Here is a 16467-nt window from a genome sequence, read left to right as displayed (position 1 = left end):
TTTGAGCAGCTATAATTATAAGCACTGCAATAATTATGTCCCTGGTAATCTGCTCTTTCAGTGTCTATACTACTAATTATTGTATAATATTATTGGAGCTATTTTCTCTTCTGTCACTTGCAGTTGCACCTCGAGGGGAAGCTCAGAGTTCTGGAGAATTGGACCAACAGCTGTGATAAGTCAGCGCTACCAAAGGTGAGCTCAATCACTTTAAGAATGCATTTGAGCCGTATTGATTGCCAGATTTTCAGTAGTTGACTGTACATGCACGTCACTATTGTATGTCGAGTATTCTCCACCTGGCAGCAACTTATTGATGTTCCCCTGTCAGGTTGAGGAAAAGAGTGAGACCATTCAATGTCTAGAGGATGACCTGCTGAGGGAGCTGGAGGAGAAGCTGCTCGAGAGGTCTCAAATCATGGACCCAGGTGTCATGGCTGAGCTGGTGAGAGAATTGGAACTGGCCAACAGCAAGGCAGATGTGAGTTTAGCATGTACATGTATACACTCGGTGAATACTGTATAATTAATACATGTACAGTAGACTCTCGTTAATCCGGCCACCCTTGGGACAGTGCAACTTGGCCAGAAGAGCGCGGTAGTTTGCATTTCAGAAAATAGCCGCGGCTTAAAATCAACCTACCTCGAATATTAATGACTAATTTTGCGGTTTTGTCTCGAGGATAACAAATAAAGATAATGAATCATTTCCTCTCTATTACAATGTAATCCCACAGCTGTGTTTGCTCACAAAACGGTTTACCTTTTTTATAACTTTCATTGTAGTGTTCATGAGCATCCCGCTTCCTACCTCTCATTGTACACCCCAACCACTCCCCCCACACACAGTTTTTCTGCTAAACCACACCCAAAATGTATACGTATAAAATTACTAGTTTGGGGCAGCAAGTATACAGAATAGCGAGTTGGCCACATTTCAGGCCGTACTTCAGAGAGTCGGAATAGCGAGAGTCTACTGTACCTTTATTATAACTACTGTACCACTACCACGATGCTGTGATGGTTGTATCTGTATACCTGTGTGTGTGTACATGACCACCATGCAATCTATTACCCAGTCTGCTGTGCAAGAGAGATTTGTGATGGAGGAAGAGCTCAAGAAGGCACTGGATCGCTGTGAGGAGTTGGAGCAGAGCAGTGTGCCTGCAGTGGACGGGGTGGACATATTCGAGTGCTACAAAGTAACGGGAGAAGGAAGAGTACTTGAAACAGGTGATAAGGTGGTACAGTATACCGTACCGTACGTATAGCGTCCTGGGTATAGGCAAGCTAAACCTTGACGAATATTTATCACTCACGAAAACGTAGGCATGGTTGACCGGAACGCGTGCAATGCAGTGAAGCAAAGGGAATTTTTACACACGAAATCACTGCTGCACCACGCCTACGTTTTTGTCTCGGATTTTTTATCCCACGAAAATGACCTGCTATACAGTATGTACTGATTAAGGCTTAGGCAAAATACACAATACATGATGCCGATTGTGTCTAGAGACTATTGTCCTTTTTTTTTCCCCACATAAAAGTTGCATTTCTGGTACTGTATCAGTTAGTCAGGGTTTCATCTATTGGGGGGGGGGTGGTTCTTCCCCACCCCATGTTGTAGAATAATGACATCATCACATTAGTACTACATGTCACCACATTAGTTAACTAAAGGTAGATATCTCTACTGTGATGCGTTAGGTTAAGCATGTTGTAATCAACTTTTTTTTAAAACAAAAGTGGGCGTAGCCAAACATGTTGCGACATGCTTACGCACTCCCAAATCTCCCCCCCCCCCCAACTTGTTATCCTAGATGAAACCCTGTTAGTGTATTAGAGAGTACAAGAATGATTTGTCAGAACAATCTCATGTACCTCTTTGGTAAACATACACTAACTGTGTTGTACTGACTTTCATTGAATCACACTGTATCACACGTCACTCCCCTTGCAGCTGTACAATGAAGTACATAGCTGCGATAAAATCCTTCAATGTTGTGGATAGGCAATCAGCTGTCTACTGACCAGGTGTGTGTGGGCGGGGGGTAGAATGGATTGTGCGCTCAATAAGTGATAATCCTTATTAGTTGCTTAAAACCTGATACACAATTTCAGTAAATCAATTTTTCCATGCCCCACAGAGACGTAACCTATAGCTGTGTTCCATTTACCTCGACTGGAAAAAATGTGAGTCAATTAGTGACTTTCTATGACATTTATTCCCGGAACTGAATCATAATAATAATTATGACTCTCACTGTACCCCCCACAGAGGGTTCTTCCTGCGAGCATCGACTGTGGACCCCCCGGACAGATAGCTGGGTATCGATGCGTACTCTGACGTGATCAAACCAATCATCCATACATCAGCGTCCATGGAGATATGCCCCACCCACTCTGTAAGTCTCCGTATACTTGAGTGAGAGTAGCCGTTATACTAGCATACTTCTATTAAACAACATGATAATCATCACATGTGCCATTAATTGCTCTGGTACGTACTTTGTCCACTGTTTGACTGAAGCTCAGACTCTACTACTAATCTAGACTTAACAATTCCTCCAGTGTGAGGCTATTGACTTATTTTTATGCCCCAATCTTCATGCAGGGGCGTAGCAAGCAACTTTAAAGTGGTCAGGCCAACTTGCAATTAAAGGTCAGCTGCTTTTCTACTATTGGAACTTTTATACAGTGGTGAATTTTTTACCTAAGAAAAAGGTCATCCCTTTTCCTCACCAAAATAGCATGCGCATTATCACTTACAATATTTACGACCATTGCCTACCCAGCTGCAAAAAGTGGTTAGGCCAAAACCTGACCAGCCTGACCGCTTGCTACAGCTTTGATCTTATGTGCAACGTTATGCTATAATTATGTGAAAACATTATTTCTTACTCGTCCAGGTTCAGGTTCGGAAATGTTGTGTTGGAGATCACATCAGGCAGATAGAGAAGGTGGAGCTGGTCCTCCAGGTGAGGGTGTGTGTACAGGTAGATGGTAGGTACGTAAAGTGTTTAAGAAGTTTACTGCCTTGTGTCAGGTATAGTGTTGGTATGCTTGTACGGTGTATGTAAGTACATGTATTCATTTGTCTTACAAATACATGCATTCTTTGTCTTATACCAGTTGAAGTGTTTCACTGCCCTCTCTTCTCCCCACACAGGACCTCCTTCAGCTGCAATACGAGGACCTGGCAATCATGAAGATGTTTGGGAGGGCCAAAGTGAACGTTAGTCTGCTCATCTTCCTCATGAACAATAATCGACAGAGCGTTAAATTGGATTTTCCATTAGCAAATTGCATGTATTCATTGACTATTCACAGCAGTGCATGAATTATTTATATCATCTGCATGTACTATTGACACGTTATTAACGACGTAATGTTCCAACATAATATACTATATATTATTATAGTACGTACTTTGCTACTTTTCTCAAATTGTCATTTATTATAATGTGATATAATTATGGCAGAAAATAAAATCGATTATCAAAAAGTAATTAAAATCATGGTAAGAATGCAACCACATTAAATCTCAGGCAGTCCATTTCTCTTCCTCTCTTTGTTAGCGTCCCTGAATGCTGTCTCGATACAGAATATTAATTAGGTGGTCGGGTATCACCAATAGTGTCAGTTCAAAGCAGTGGGTGGTTAGATGTCTGGCAAGCGTCTTCATTCCATCTTCTGTTCCATCATAAATGTGCAGTGTTTCAATCTTGTTGATCAGTTCAGTTGATAGCTCCTCGATACTCTGATCAGTCAGTTTACATTTACTCAAGTCCAATCTTCTCAGAGTTTTATTGACTGCTAGTTCAGCAGCAATGTGATGACAGTTAGTCACTGTGTTACCAGACAAATTAAGTTGTATTCAGAAGTTGATAGAGGGCAGCTCCATTGACAGCTCCAGCTTTTCAAGATAGTCATCAGTGTTATCGAAACATGCTGCTAACTCGGGTAGATCTGGTTCCTGTATTGCTGTATTGAGCTGCTCATCAGTCAGTTTCATTTCTGTCTTCAGATCGTCAATTGTGAGCTCTGAAAATAGATAGCAAGCACACAAGGTTAGCAATCACCAATGAGGGTTTTATGCTTTAGCAATCATTGGATTTATCCTTTATAGGAAACATGACAGTCTTTATACCTTGGTTCTGCTCTTTAGTGGCCATTCCAGCAAATAAATCTGTGCCTTGCAGCATAGATTGAAGAGTTAGAGGGATAGGAAACGGAGTGGTGCACGTGATGATTTTACATTGAATCTGCAGTGGAGCCTCGAAAATTATCCGCGCTACGCCCTATGAACGAGGCTATTAACCACATTTTTGCCGGGTAACTCCCAAAGCTGTGTTGTTTCCTCTAGACATCATCTCTTTAGCAACTTATAACACGCCTAGTCCATGAGCCACGTGTAGTACTAGCCTCGATTCAAGGCCGCTTTAGTAAAGCGGACTTGAGTCGAGGCTAGTGTAGTACTTGCTAATGACTGACCACACCCAGTAAAAAGAGACGTTTCAATAAATTTATGTATATGTTCCGAGGGGTCGGCAACGGGTGTTTTTTTAGTGTACGAGATTTCAAAATGATTTCGTGATTTCCAGCTGGATTTCCTGATTTCCAAGTGATTTCATGGTTTCGTCTAAGATTTCATGATTTCAATAGATTTCTTTTGTTCTCTGCAATGATTTCTGGATTTCATAGAGATTTCGGTACATTTCTGGTTTCAGTGTAGATTTCACATAGATTTTTGATTTCAGTTAGATTTCAGTTAGATTTCAATACACAACATTTGTATACATGGACTACTGATAATTAATATAGATCTCAGTCTTACTACAAATGTTACAAATAAATCTATATCATCATCAGGTATCTTTTGTAAGCATTGACGATGGAACCAGTCATCACATTGGCTGCAATGTACCATTAGTTGGCCATGATCTGGCATGCGACAGTAACAGTACACTGATAAAGTCTCTGTTCTACACACTCGGCTAACATGCCTCCTCTTCTTCTTCACAGGGAACAGTGTTATCGTGCCTTTTTCTAGGCACTGACAAACGTGTGTTCTTAGCTCATCTTGGTGAAACACAACAGTAGTTGGGTCATCCTTAAGAATCAAGCAGGTGGCCACTGCCATTGTATTCTAATCCTGTGCCCAGGTAGAAACTTCTTGCTTTTCGAAGTTAAAAGGTCAGGGTGTTCATCAGAGATAAATTGTTCTATTTGTTCAATTGAATTTCCTGGCTCATCACTTACATCCATTTTCAAAATGACTTGCATTGTATCAAATCCTGCGGTTGTAAAGCACTTTACTATGTACGGGGGAAGAGCATCCTTCATTAATTGCTGTGCCTCCTTTTCAGCTTCGGAAAATGAAGATTCCTACAAGTAACAAAAATGTGTATGCTTGACAAAGCCAGGAATCTAGCTAGTTTAGGCTAGCTATACCTGCAATAATCCTTCAGACTGAGCTTCAGACATCTTCTTAATATGGGAAAGAACTGGAGCCAAGTGCTGAGCTGCAAATCGCCCAAATGTACAAGTGCACAATGGGCCGTGGCCTCTATTCAGCAGAACATGCAGTGGCAGCAACAACTGTGGTTTTTTTGTATTTGCCGCTGCAGTGGAGTAGGAACAGTTAAAAGGTTGGAGGGGCCACTTGGGTGCTACCCAAGTGGCGCTGCGCTGGAAATTTTAAGACAGGAAGCTACACCCTCATTATGACATCATAATTAGCTGCGGCCTAGCTACAAGCTTATTACATGTACCTCTGAACAAGAACTAAAGTCTATAGCAGAATTGCTAAAACATGTTAATAAAACAAGAGTATTATCATTCAGAAGCGTTCTTCATTTCTGCTTACAAATTCATGCTTTATCTTTGTCAATTGGTTGACACCTATCCAACTCAGGAAGGGTGGGCTGATTCAATGTTGGAGGGGCCACTGGCCCCCTGCCCCCCCCCCCCGTTCCTACTCCACTGCGCTGCATACCACGAATTGCAAGGAGACAATTTGGATCACATCATCCTAAATGCAAAATGAGGCATCACAGAAACTGAAGAAGATTTTTGAAGTCAAAAGAACTGAATAGTCGCGGGAGTCATTCACACCGTTTTTTTTTTGTTCATGTAATATCAAACAGTACAAATGTACAAAACCAACAGACCAAAAGATAAGGGGGGGGGGGGGGGGGCACGCAAGAGACCAGAGAGATTTTCCAGCATTGTGACTATGATTATACTGCCCTTGTCTCCACCCTGACTCCTACGATGAAATGATACAGTGTGATACGTGCAACTCGTATCATTATACGTATTAAAGTATATCTCCACTCAGTTGGAGAATAGTTTTGTTCTATAGCTATAGTTGTAGATCTAAATAGGCTTTCATTATCTTCCACTGCTGTTTTTGTTTTTCATGCACTGTAATGCCCTGTGTTGTTTTTGTTTTTCGTGCACTGTAATAAATCACTTGTAACAGGCCTCTCATAGATAACAGTGATGAACTTGATTGTATATAGACTAGTATAGTCACTGCATGGGCAGCAGTCTTTTGAGGATGTTAGTAGCCCTTGATCCGCTGAAATCTCAATTTGTGGGGGAGTCATTTTTTCCAGGGGGGAGTCATTCGTGACTAGGAGACAGTGACCGGGGGAGTCATTTATTCCTAGGCGTGAGTGACCGGGGTCACTGGTGACTAGGTAGGAGCATATAGATTGAAGAGTTAGTCTAACTCTTCAATCTATGGTAGGAGTGACCGGGAGTCATTATTTGGGGGAGTCACTCGCGCCTATGACAACGGTACTGGCATGCGCAAGGAACACGTGGTCAGGCAGTCAGTGAAAGAACAAAGGAATTAGAAAACTTCTCTTCTGGGTCTATCCTATAATTCTCAAGATTTCCCTTGCTGATCTATCCTGTAATTCTCTATACTAAGATGACCACTACCTCCTCGAGCACATCCTCAACTGGAACACCTCCGATCAGTTCCACCAACCCGACGACAACTCCGACAACTCTCGATCTCAACACCATGATTGCCAATTCTGTCCAGGCAGCCCTCGGCGCGGTGTTACCAAAGATCATCACCGCAATGGACCAGCGGATTCAGGCAGCAGTCCAACAACACCGCCCCACAGCCGGCCCCTCATCAGTCTCACCATCAGGGACTAGTCCTGGCTCATTGCTAAAGTATTACAGCATTCTCCTAATGGAAAGAGGGTGAGTCAATTTATTAGCCATAGATTATTGTCTGGTTCATCAATTGGTTTGTAAGGTCGTGGATCATGTTTTCTGTTTTTTAATTTGCACAGTTTAAGGCTGAGAATGCTGCCCTGTCAGTAATGAACCCGACGTATTCAAGTAAGAAATGTGATTACCGTAAATACCTTTAATTAAAGCGACACTTTTTAAGCCAGAGGTCGCTTCTTTTGGAGGTTGAACATTATGTTGAAGACCTGGTATCGCATCTGATTATGGATAGCTCTACTCAGTCTATACTTGCCTCGATTTCTAGAACGTGTTTTCTAAAAACGATGCTAGGGTGTGGGTATATTTACATCATTTAGGACGCGACATTAAAACATAATTGTCAACGTAGCTGTCGTAGAAGTCAGAAAATTACCTAAGCTCGAGAGTGTCGCATATTTGGAGGGTAACCTTAATTAGAGGTCTTACAGTACCAGAACTGCAGAGTTGAGTTTTGGCACTCTCCAATTGCCGTGTATTAAGTGTGCACCTCTGGAGAATTAGCTTTGGTCCAATAATTATAGGAAACAGAAGTTGCATTTCCTGCCATAATTATATATCTCCAAAGCGGTCAAAGTTCACAATGGCTGCTGCTAGGCAGCACAGCTTTTGTTGCACTTTTATGACTAATAATCAATAGGGCTTTAAATTAGTGCAAGCTAGGCTAACTCATAAGTTGGTTGGGTTGTCTGAGGAGCCGATTTCCCTCCCCAAGATATTTACTAGTCTCATTGAGATCGGGGAGAGTAAGTCACTATCACTTGTGCACCTTTGTGAACCTGTCTGTCTAATGTGATCACCCTGTAGCCAGGTTAATGGCCCAGTCTCCATAGGGTTGGTTTCATGCAACCTGTGTTAGCATGTCACCTCTTTATTACAGCCACTGTTGGTCTGCCCTAGTGTGACCTCTCAGACTTAGCCTTGTGTGTACATGTACATGCATGCTGCCTGTGCACCTGATGTGCTGGTAATGTGTATAATCTCTTCTGCTCAGAGAACCGGACATTTGGATCTACCGAGCACAACTCCAGATCACACACAATATTCAAACTGACCATTGAAAGCAGGGTTAGAGATAAGGAACTCAGTGATGGCACTACTATCAGGGTGTCCTCTCTGGTGAGTGGGGTTGGGCAAGTGTGTGCCTACAGCTGTGAACACACTAGGTCGACTATTTTGCTTTAATTTGATCTACACGTACAGACTATGTATGTGTAAATGTACATATAAGTTATTGTTATTATGATGATTTTACCTCCTTCTCTGTGTTCAGAGCCTGGTTGACCTGGCTGGGTCAGAGCGTGTAAGTGCAACAGGTGCCACGGGTGAGCAGTTTTGGGACAAGCTAATACAGTAGCCAATCAAGTAAAACTTCCCGTTGCTTTTTTGATGAAGATCATATCAAATTAAGTTATCAGAGTGAACCGTGTGAGTTACTATAGTTACATTGTACAGTATGCACTGCATGGAAATGTACAGTCCTTATATTAATCCCACGCTGAATGTGCTGCTTTGTATAATTATACTCTCTCCTTCATAAAATGGTGTTGGTACATGTACGTATGTCATGTGATTACAGTTGCTTAATTAAGTTTCTTACCAATTTTGAGAGGCCGCTAATAGCAAGAGTCGATTCATAATAAAAGAGAGGGAGTATCCAATGTAGCATTACGTTGCGTCAAATGTATTCGGAAAGTGACGTAACTTCCTGCTTTCTAACCAAACAATCCAAGTGCCCAAAGCCGCTACTTACCTCGAGGCAGAAACATTTTATGCCATAAGTTGTTCAGACAGGGTGTAATGTTACACTCCGAATACATCTGATGCAAGGTAATGATATACGCTCGATACTCTCTCTCTTTTATTATGGACTGAATTTTGTATGTATGAAGATGTTTAGATTAATGGATCACGATTGGTTGTTATGGTAAGGTAGTCTACTTTGCATGGCTGAACACCCTTGTACTGGCTATAAGTACAAGCACTGCAATATAGGACAACCAACCTGCATGTCTGTATCTGAAGTACTACTCTTTCAGTGTTTACATTGGAGCGTTTTTCCCATACCTCGATTTACAAGCTGACCATTGAAAGCAGGGTTAGAGATGAAGAACTCAGTGATGGCACTATCAGGGTGTCCTCTCTGGTTAGTGGGTTGGGCAAGTGTGTGCCTACAGCTGTGAATAAATTGTTGACTGATTGATGTCTGCACTGCTCCCAGGGTACATGCATGTATTTTAATATACAGGTTGGTTGTTCTGTTGAAGCTTTATGACCACTTTGAGCAGCTAAGCACTGCAATAATTATGTCCCTGGTAATCTGCTCTTTCAGTGTCTATACTACTAATTATTGTATAATATTATTGGAGCTATTTTTTCTTCTGTCACTTGCAGTTGCACCTCGAGGGGAAGCTCAGAGTTCTGGAGAATTGGACCAACAGCTGTGATAAGTCAGCGCTACCAAAGGTGAGCTCAATCACTTTAAGAATAAATGTATTTGAGCCTTATTGATTGCCAGAGTTGAGAGAGCTGAGATCTCACTATAGGGAAAAGTAAAATTGTTTCCTTTATAGTTTTGATCTAGTTGGTAGAAGAAAATTATTTTCAGAATACCTAACACCTTATAGGCTTTGATAGTGAGCCTCCCATTTCTAATTAAGATCTGATTGCACAAAATCTTCTTATCAGAGAGTACCTGTATTTCATGTGACTCATCAATAGCAACTGAATGCCATGGCCTACCATTGATGCTCACAACAAAAGCCCTTTGCTGGTACATTGCTAAGATGGTGGTGGGCATTTCAAGCAAATCAGCAATATGGGCGTGAGATTATTCTCTCTGATGGTCAAACGCTGTGAAAATAGATGCCATTTTCTTTATGCATGATCCAGCCAGTGTGTATGTGGAGGGTTGGGAAGGTTGTCTATAGAAGAGCAGAAGTTCATTTGTATACTTTTAGACTCGTTAAAATGTTGTACACCAAGTGGTTTGTGGTGTTTTATTGGTGAGCATTTTTAGTTAGTTATGTGGTACGAATAAAATAGTGCATGTATTTTGTGCTTGTGCACAGTTCAATTCCAGTGCCTTACAATTCTCATTCTCCTCACAGCAACTGTCCGCAGACGGAGGATCATGTGTCCGAGTCTTCTCTCACGTGACACTGCGTCCCACCAGCCCTGGTCTGAGGCCCCTCCCCCCACAACCTCCTCTCTCACTTTAGCCCCACTCAAATCCTCAACCAAGTCCGTATCTTTTGCTCCAAGATCATGTGACGAGTCCTTCAAAGTGTACTTCACTCCTACCAGGTTCATGAAGTTTCTGAATGAGCAGGAGGTGAGAGGAGGAATGTTTGTGCTCAAATATCAGATTTTACTTTAATTACCCTTTACCTGTCAATGTGGATCAATTGCAATGTTATTTGGGAGCAGATCTTTACCAAATGCATAATAATTTATGTTTTCATACCTCCTAGATTGGCAGTGGGAAGAAGTCCAGTCTAGACAGTATCAGAGGGCCTCCCTCGTTCCTATACCACCCACAGAGGTGAGAGATACACATGTGCAGTGTTTAGTGTCCTTTAATCAAAATAGATCTACTACCGTATAGCGGGTATATTTCGAGGGTATAAATGTTCGCAGTTTTCGCGGATTGAGCCTGTACCGCGAAAATTTATACCCACGAAAATTTATAATAGTAGGCGTGTTCAGTATTATGGATTCTAGGCTAACGGTGTGTAGGTACAGCTGCATGTTGATGTGCGCATGCGCCAAAAGGCTGGAACTCAGACCACGAAAACATAATCCGCGAAATCCTTTGTAGAGGTCCATCCGCGAAAATTTATACCCTCGAAATATACCCGCTATACGGTATTTGCTAGGCATTACTTTTTTTGCTAGTGAGCTGCATTTCAGAGCATTTAGCAATTGATCATGTATATACTGTATGATCTATGCTCTGAATAGCCGATCTGATGGTGTACTGTGTGATTACATGTACGCTACTATCTCTTTATTGCAACAACCCTGATAGCAGATGCCTATTTAATACCTAACTACAGTCCAACTTTAAGCTGACCTTTATTTCAAAGTGGGAGAATACCGTTAAATTTCATTGCCAGATTCAGTAGTTGAGTGTACATGCACGTCACTATTGTATGTCGAGTATTCTCCACCTGGCAGCAACTTATTGATGTTCCCCTGTCAGGTTGAGGAGAAGAGTGAGACCATTCAATGTCTAGAGGATGACCTGCTGAGGGAGTTGGAGGAGAAGCTGCTCGAGAGGTCTCAAATCATGGACCCAGGTGTCATGGCTGAGCTGGTGAGAGAATTGGAACTGGCCAACAGCAAGGCAGATGTGAGTTTAGCATGTACATGTATACACTCGGTGAATACTGTATAATTAATACATGTACAGTAGACTCTCGTTAATCCGGCCACCCTTGGGACAGTGCAACTTGGCCAGAAGAGCGCGGTAGTTTGCATTTCAGAAAATAGCCGCGGCTTATAATCAACCTACCTCGAATATTAATGACTAATTTTGCGGTTTTGTCTCGAGGATAAGAAATAAAGATAATAAATCATTTCCTCTCTATTACAATGTAATCCCACAGCTGTGTTTGCTCACAAAACGGTTTACCTTTTTTATAACTTTCATTGTAGTGTTCATGAGCATCCCGCTTCCTACCTCTCATTGTACACCCCAACCACTCCCTCCACACACAGTTTTTCTGCTAAACCACACCCAAAATGTATACGTATAAAATTACTAGTTTGGGGCAGCAAGTATACAGAATAGCGAGTTGGCCACATTTCAGGCCATACTTCAGAGAGTCGGAATAGCAAGAGTCTACTGTACCTTTATTATAACTACTGTACCACTACCACGATGCTGTGATGGTTTGTATACCTGTGTGTGTATATGACCACCATGCAATCTATTACCCAGTCTGCTGTGCAAGAGAGACTTGTGATGGAGGAAGAGCTCAAGAAGGCACTGGATCGCTGTAAGGAGTTGAAGCAGAGCAGTGTGCCTGCAGTGGACGGGGTGGACATATTCGAGTGCTACAAAGTAACGGGAGAAGGAAGAGTACTTGAAACAGGTGATAAAGTGGTACAGTATACCGTACCGTACGTATAGCGTCCTGGGTATAGTTTCCGTGGGCAAGCTAAACCTTGACGAATATTTATCACTCACGAAAACGTAGGCATGGTTGACCAGAACGCATGCAATGCAGTGAAGCAAAGGGAATTCTATACGAGATAGTTGATGGGCCCGAATATTGATGCTGCTCTATAATAGCACAACAAGAACTCATTTGCATTATTATAGTCTAGCAAACTAAATTGTGCGTAAAAACGACTATAATGAGAAGTTCATTAGGAAGAGTATGCAACTCCCACTAACCGTAGTAAGCATTCTGTCTAACCTACATCACAACCACATAGCTGTTGTATAAACTGTTAAAATTAATCTGCGATGAATGGATGAATAAACATGAATGGATGAATAACCGTTAGTGATGATTAGATTAGTTAGATAGCTTTGAGTAGCTAGTTTTAGATAGCTAGTGCAACTGAATAATTGCACACTGTTCTATTAAACTTAGCTAGCTCGCATGCAGCTGCATGCGCTTGTTTTTTTTTTGGGAGAGGGGGAGAGGGGGGTGGAACAACCTTACTTTGTTCATGCTATGAATGGATGAATAAAAACGTTAGTGATGATTACCACTAATTGCTTTTTCTTATCAGCATTGTTATTGTTATTGTTGTATCTCAAGTGGCTGTGGTTACATGCAATAGTGAGTTTGCCTCCTGTGTACAGTCTATTGGAGTAGCGTACTCTTCCTCTTGGTCCTATCTGTGTTATATGACTCTTTCTGTAGCTACAATTCTTTGCTTTTGGCTCATTATGCACTCGGCATTTGTCATGGATCACAGCAAAGGCTTTTCTTATTTCGCCCCATAATAATTATAAGCAATGCTGTGAATAACCCCACCTCCTGTCAACAGACTAGTGAATGCTATCAGTGGAGGGGGGGGTGGTGGACAACCTTACTTTGTTCATGCTCTGAATGGATGAATAAACGTTATTGATGTCTTATTTCGCCCCATAATAACATTACAATGCTGTGAATAACCCCACCTCCTGTCAACAGACTAGTGAATGCTATCAGTGGAGAGGGGGGGGTGGACAACCTTACTTTGAGCAGTAATTGGTTGCCAGAGTTGAGAGAGCTGAGATCTCACTAGGGAAAAGTAAAATTGTTTCTTATATAGTTTTGATCGAGTTGGTAGAAGAAATCATATTTTCAGAAGGCCCTAACACCTTGTAGGCTTTAGCTGATATGAAGTTGTAGTAAGCCTCCCATTTCAGACACAAACAGTCCAATTAAGATCTTCTTATCAGAGAGTACCTGTGACTCATCAATAGCAACTGAATGCCATGGCCTACCTTTGATGCTCACAACAAAAGCCCCTTGCTGGTACATTGCTAAGATGGTGGTGGGCATTTCAAGCAAATCAGCAATATGGGCGTGAGATTATTCTCTGATACGTTTGATGGTCAAACGCTGTGAAAATAGATGCATTTTCTTTATGCATGATGCAGCCAGTGTGTATGTGGAGGGTTGGGCAGGTTGTCTAGAGGAACTGAAGTTCATTTGTAGATTCGTTAAAATGTTGTACACCAAGTAGTGTGGTGTTTTATTGGTGAGCATTTTTAGTTAGTTATGTGGTACGAATAAAATAGTGCATGTATTTCGTGATTGTGCACAGTTCAATTCCAGTGCCTTACAATTCTCATTCTCCTCACAGCAGCTGTCCAGACGGAGGACCATGTGTTCGAGTCTTCTCTCACGTGACACTACGTCCCACCAGTCCTGGTCTGAGGCCCCTCCCCCCACAACCTCCTCTCTCACTTTATCCTCACTCAAATCCTCAACCAAGTCCGTATCTCTTTGCTCCAAGATCATGTGACGAGTCCTTCAAAGGTTCATGATGTTCCTGAACGAGCAGGAGGTGAGAGGAGGAATGGTCAATGTGCAATGTTGTTTGAGAGTAGATTTTACCAAATGCATATTTTGTTTTCATACCTCCTAGATTGGCAGTGAGAAGAAGTCCAGTTCTCTAGACAGTATCAGAGGGCCTCCCTCGTTCCTATACCACCCACAGAGGTGAGAGATATACATGTGCAGTACAAGTTCAGTGGCCTTTAATCAAAATAGATCTACTACCGTATTTGCTAGGCATTACTTTTTTGCTAGTGAGCTGCATTTCAGAGCATTTAGCAATTGATCATGTATATACACTATGATCTATGCTCTGAATAGCCGATCTGATGGTGTACTGTGTGATTACACGTACGCTACTATCTCTTTATAATAGTTATTGCAACAACCCTGATAGCAGATGCCTATTTAATACCTAACTACAGTCTAACTTTAAGCTGACCTTTATCTCAAAGTGGGAGAATACCGTTAAATTTCATTGCCAGATTTTCAGTAGTTGACTGTACATGCACGTCACTATTGTATGTCGAGTATTCTCCACCTGGCAGCAACTTATTGATGTTCCCCTGAGTGAGACCATTCGAGGTCTAGAGGATGACCTGCTGAGGGAGTTGGAGGAGAAGCTGCTCGAGAGGTCTCAAATCATGGACCCAGGTGTCATGGCTGAGCTGGTGAGAGAATTGGAACTGGCCAACAGCAAGGCAGATGTGAGTTTAGCATGTACATGTATACACTCGGTGAATACTGTATAATTAATACATGTACAGTAGACTCTCGTTAATCCGGCCACCCTTGGGACAGTGCAACTTGGCCAGAAGAGCGCGGTAGTTTGCATTTCAGAAAATAGCCGCGGCTTAAAATCAACCTACCTCGAATATTAATGACTAATTTTGCGGTTTTGTCTCGAGGATAATAAATAAAGATAATGAATCTGTAATCCCACAGCCGTGTTTGCTCACAAAACGGTTTACCTTTTTTATAACTTTCATTGTAGTGTTCATGAGCATCCCGCTTCCTACCTCTCATTGTACACCCCAACCACTCCCCCCACACACAGTTTTTCTGCTAAACCACACCCAAAATGTATACGTATAAAATTACTAGTTTGGGGCAGCAAGTATACAGAATAGCGAGTTGGCCACATTTCAGGCCGTACTTCAGAGAGTCGGAATAGCGAGAGTCTACTGTACCTTTATATAACTACTGTACCACTACCACGATGTTGTGATGGTTGTATCTGTATACCTGTGTGTGTGTACATGACCACCATGCAATCTATTACCCAGTCTGCTGTGCAAGAGAGACTTGTGATGAAGGAAGAGCTCAAGAAGGCACTGGATCGCTGTAAGGAGTTGAAGCAGAGCAGTGTGCCTGCAGTGGACGGGGTGGACATATTCGAGTGCTACAAAGTAACGGGAGAAGGAAGAGTACTTGAAACAGGTGATAAAGTGGTACAGTATACCGTACCGTACGTATAGCGTCCTGGGTATAGTTTCCGTGGGCAAGCTAAACCTTGACGAATATTTATCACTCTCAAAAACGTAGGCATGGTTGACCGGAACGCATGCAATGCAGTGAAGCAAAGGGAATTTTTACACACGAAATCACTGCTGCACCACGCCTACGATTTTGTCTCGGATTTTTTATCCCACGAAAATGACCTGCTATACAGTATGTACTGATTATGGCTTAGGCAAAATACACAATGGAGTCTGTTCCGTGAGTAATCATTCCCTAGAAGTGAGTGTCTACTGTATGTATGAGACTGTGTACAGTGTAGTAAGAAGTTTCACTCTTACAAATGAATATACCGATAATACGTGCCTAAAATTTATGCCTGTGGGCTTACATTACAAGCATACTAGTATTAACAACATGTCCAATTAACAACGCCATCACGCTATAGTATAGGTGTACATAAGAAATACATGCATGTACCATGATTGTGACCTTTCTCCAAGAAGTAACCCATACAAAGTGCCCACCCAAAAGGTCCACCTATAGCAGTACGCATTAACATGCTCCTTTAAAATGGTTTCAGTACATTGCTGCAAGTTTCTTAGCCATGCAATTTTGAGAGGCCGCTAATAGCAAGTAGACTGATCACGTGCATATAAGAGTGCCAGATACCGGGTTCTTTGCACCCTCGATAATATATGTACACGTGTAGTTGTCTGCACTAGCTCCCTATATACCCCGGTACATG

General features: G+C 42.0%; 1 long non-coding RNA gene across 1 annotated transcript in view; it reads left to right on the top strand.

Moving 5' to 3' along the window:
• LOC135339249 (uncharacterized) overlaps window positions 1-459 on the top strand; it is a 73978-nt gene extending 73519 nt beyond the window's left edge. Inside the window, exon 3 of the long non-coding RNA XR_010395960.1 lies at window positions 332-459. This is a non-coding gene — a long non-coding RNA (uncharacterized LOC135339249). The remainder of the gene's footprint in view (window positions 1-331) is intronic.
• The last annotated feature ends 16008 nt before the right edge of the window (window positions 460-16467 follow it).

This window comes from Halichondria panicea, chromosome 7, assembly GCF_963675165.1.
Source record: "Halichondria panicea chromosome 7, odHalPani1.1, whole genome shotgun sequence".
In the NCBI taxonomy this organism is placed as follows: domain Eukaryota; kingdom Metazoa; phylum Porifera; class Demospongiae; order Suberitida; family Halichondriidae; genus Halichondria; species Halichondria panicea.
Note: the sequence above shows the minus strand (reverse complement) of the source record. Positions and strands in the feature narration are given on the sequence as shown.